General features: G+C 56.5%; 1 protein-coding gene and 1 long non-coding RNA gene across 5 annotated transcripts in view; one reads left to right on the plus strand and one right to left on the minus strand.

The window, feature by feature from the left end:
- The window catches only part of LOC116540126, a 798-nt gene extending 677 nt beyond the window's left edge, over nucleotides 1-121 (plus strand). For both annotated transcript variants that reach the window (XR_004264316.1, XR_004264314.1), the window contains one exon: nucleotides 25-121. This is a non-coding gene — a long non-coding RNA (uncharacterized LOC116540126). The remainder of the gene's footprint in view (nucleotides 1-24) is intronic.
- ABR (ABR activator of RhoGEF and GTPase) overlaps nucleotides 1-4,036 on the minus strand; it is a 207,990-nt gene that overhangs the window by 147,006 nt on the left and 56,948 nt on the right. The gene's annotated exons all lie outside the window — the stretch shown is intronic.

Here is a 4,036-nt window from a genome sequence, read left to right on the forward strand (position 1 = left end):
CTCAATTGTTACTATTGTCTGCAGGTACTCGGTTGGTACTGGCTATCCTTGTGACTGTTGTTGCAAGCTGAATGGGCTCTAGAGTCAGGGAGAGATGAGATTTGATGCAGTTAGAACTGCAAGACCCTCAGCAATAACCTCTCAGAGCCTCAGTTTCCTCATCCATAGAACAGGTGGATGACAACAGTTACCCTTTTTGGGTTGTTAGGATAATGTACAGAAAGTACCTAGCACCAGGGCGCTGTGGCTCACACCTGCAAACCCAGCACTTCGAGAGCCCGAGGCAGGCAGATTACTTGAGGCTTGAGGAGTTTGAGACCAGCCTGGCCCACATGCTGAAACCCTGTCTCTACTAAAAATACAAAAATCAGCTGGGTGTGGTTGCACGTGCCCGTAATCCCAGCTACTTGGGATGCTGAGGCAGGAGAATCTCTCAAACCCAGGAGGCGGATTTTGCAGTGAGCCAAGATTCTGCTTCTGCACTACAGCCTGGGCGACAGAGAAAGATTCCATCTCAAAAACAAACAAACAAACAAACAAACAAAAAACACCTAGCACAGCATATGGCTGATTAAATGTTATGTTTTCACTTCCCTTTTTTTTTTTGAGATGGAGTTCGCTCTTGTTCCTCTGGCTGGAGTGCAATGGCACAATCTTGGCTCACCGCAACCTCCACCTCCCCGGTTCAAACGATTCTCCTGTCTCAGCCTCCCGAGTAGCTGGGATTACAGGCAGCCACCACCGCAACTGGCTAATTTTTGTGTTTTTAGTAGAGATGGGGTTTCACCATGTTGGCCAGGCTGGTCTCGAACTCCTGACCTCAGATGATCCACCTGCCTTGGCCTCCCAGAGTGCTGGGATTGCAGGTGTGAGCCAGCATGCCAGCCTCTCTCTTCCATTCCTTCTAGACCACATGAAAAAATCTGATGGCTATGAACCCAGCAGGACCAATGGACTTTCTTTTCACTGGGGAGACCCCAGGATGAGGGTTCTACGTTCCTCTGCAGAAGCCAGACACGCTTCCCAAAGAGGGCCCCGTGGGCGCCATGGCACAGAGCAACTCCAGGGGGCACCCTTGCGGCGAACACACCGCCACCCTGAGCCCAAAACTCCCAGAGCGGTCTTCCTTCTAAAACCTCGCCTTCATGGGAGACACGCACTCAGAAAGACGACGCATGGCTATTTGGGGCCCGAGGTAATGCACACTGAGGGGTAACCACAAGTGAGAAAGTCAATTGCGGCTGTGGGGAGTAGATGCTCCCAGCCAGATAAATAACTGGCTTAATTACACGCGTCTTTGGTCCCCGTAATCTCGATCCATTAAACCTCTGCTGCTGCCCAGGGGGCGCTGCCCAGGAGCAAGGGGTTAGCCAGACACTCACAGGAGCGCTTCTCTACCCATGACAGTCACGATGCCCACATCCTTCCCCAACAGCCTTGAGTAAACCCATGGATCCCTGGTCAGTGCGGGCTTCCCTAGGTGGCACCAGCTCCACTGAGGCCCAGGGAGGCCGCAGCCACGCTGCCCAGAGTGACTGGGACTCTGAGCTCCCTTGCGCTGGTTCACCTGAGGCCTCCCAGCCACCCAAGTCTTTCCTTTTTTTTTTTTTTTGAGACTGAGTCTCGCTCTGTCACCAGGCTGGAGTGCGATGGCGAGATCTCAGCTCACCGCAACCTCTGCCTCCTGGGTTCAATCGATTCTCCTGCCTCAGCCTCCCGAGGAGCTGGGACAACAGGCGTGTACAACCATGCCCAGCTAATTTTTTTTTTTTGGATTTTTAATAGAGATGTGGTTTTCCATGTTGGCCAGGATGGTCCTGAACTCCTGACCTTGTGATCCGCCCACCTCGGCCTCCTAAAGTGCTGGAATTATAGGAATTAGCCACCACATAGGGCCCATCCGAGCCTTTCTGGAGACTTGGCTCACCTAGGCAAAATGCCTGATCATGTCTGCCGTGTCCACCTGCGACTGAGAGGCACACGAAGGCATCAGAAGTGAGGGCAGGGACCAGAAGGAGGGTAGTAGCACCCGGTCAATCAGGTCACCATACAGCCCGCCCCATCTGGCCTCATCTGCGGAAGCCCAGACCGGCTCTGACATCTTCCGTACCAGCAGGAAGCCCAGCTTCATCTTTTGCTCTGGTGTGTGGGGAGGTGGGAGGGGCAGGAGAAGGGTACGGGCTAAAGCCTGGGGGAGAAAACTGAGTGAAGCCCCGTCAGGTCTGGCTCCTCGGACAGAGAACTGGCTGCCCCATCCACGAGTGGCCACAGCCTCAGCTAGGCCCGCTTCAAATGGCTCTCTGCCAAATGCCCAGGGCAGGAGGTGGGATTGGGCGTTATCTTCCGCCTCCATCTGGGGGTGCATTCCGTAGTCTGCCTGTAGCCCCATTTCTTTCTCCTCCCCCTTCACAGGGTCCGGGTCAGGTTCTCCAGGAGCTCTGGGGACCCAAGGAATGCCTGGCCACCTCCCAGGAGTGCCATGGCCCCAGCTGACCATATCTTGCCCTAAGAAACGCAAGCTCTCCCCAGGGCGGCAGCTGACTGTCTCACTTGCAGAGACAAGCCAAGGCCACCCGTCACAAACAGCCTCCCCATCACAGCCCCAGAGACGGGTGAGCTGCAGAACTCTCCCCATACTAACGGTCACCGGGAGGAAAGTGCCGGGAATGTAGAAGGCAGCAGGTCTCCGACCCCACACACCACCTCAGCCTGCAACCACCAAGGCCCGGCGGGGCAGTGGGCGCGGGGTTGCCTTGATGCTGCCCGCCCTCGGCTTCCCCCAGAGGGCTCAGGCTGAGCCAAGAAGCCGCCGCAAACCTGGGCAGTAAGGTCTTCCAGTCACTAGCCCCAGCAAAGCCAAGGCTCCCTTGGGGGGTCTCTGATGCCATCACAAGTGACTCCAATTACAAAATCCACACACCAGGACACTCGTGAATGGGCCGGCTCACAGGGTCCAGCCAACAAGGATTCCTGCCGGAGGGAGGAGTTCAAGGAGCCGAGAACTCGTGTTCTTTCCCATCTGCACTCAGGCACCAACACCCACCGAGGGTCTTTGCAGGAGGCACTGGAGGAGGCACCACCTCGGAGCTGGCTGGATGCCCTGATGCCCTGGCCACAGTCCCCTGCCCCTTCCTAAGCCACATGCCAGCCTTTCCCACTCCCTCAAGCAGTGCACGGCCCCGCAAGCCTTTCCCGGAGGAGCCGGACAGCTGAGCAGCTCGACAGCACTCCTTATCTTCCAAGCACTTTATAAATATGAATTAATCCCCACAACACCCACGAGAGGCATCACGTCCTCCCTTTACAGACAGGTGGGCACAAGGAGGGACCCGGAATTGTCCCAGGAAGCCAACCGTGTCTCAGACAGAGAACAAGTCTTCCGTCCTCCCCCCAGGAGTGAGGCGGCGCCTTCCCACCGTTCCCCCAGCTTCTCTCCCCCCAGCAGCATCTTCCAGCCAATTCTCCACACATTGCCTTCCCTTCCCCGAAGAACGGGAGCGACAATCACAACCACAAAAACTTAAGTTTCTCTGAGTAGATGACTTAATTCTTCTGCCCGCCCCACCTCTGAGACTCAGCAGCCGTGACGACCATGGGCTGGTGTGGAGAAAGGAATAAATTACCAGGCTATTCGGAGAACAAGCGAGCATCCGCCAGCAGGCGCTCCCCGCACACGTGGGCTGGTCTGATGCGCTGGAGAGCTGACTGCTCTGATGAAACGCAGGCGGGCTGGCAGGCCCACGGCTCAGGCCGTGGCGTGGGGAATGCAGGACTCGAATGACAAACTGAGGCAGGCTCACGACAACCCGGACACAGGCTCGCACCCCCACTGCCCCAAACACTCTCCTGGCCCATGGATGAGGTACTGAGTCTATAAAGGGCATGGAAATCTCACAAGAGACCGAAATAGCCCTCGGAAGCGCTGCCTGGGGTGAGAGGCGTGAGCTCCGAAAGGGAGGATCTCGTAACAGCAGATGGCCACGCTCTGCCTTCCGAGACGGCCAAGTGGCTGCAGGCTTTTGCCTGGCTCGGGGCG

This window comes from Sapajus apella, unplaced genomic scaffold (genome assembly GCF_009761245.1).
Source record: "Sapajus apella isolate SASKATOON/1434 unplaced genomic scaffold, GSC_monkey_1.0 scaffold136, whole genome shotgun sequence".
In the NCBI taxonomy this organism is placed as follows: Eukaryota; Metazoa; Chordata; class Mammalia; order Primates; family Cebidae; genus Sapajus; species Sapajus apella.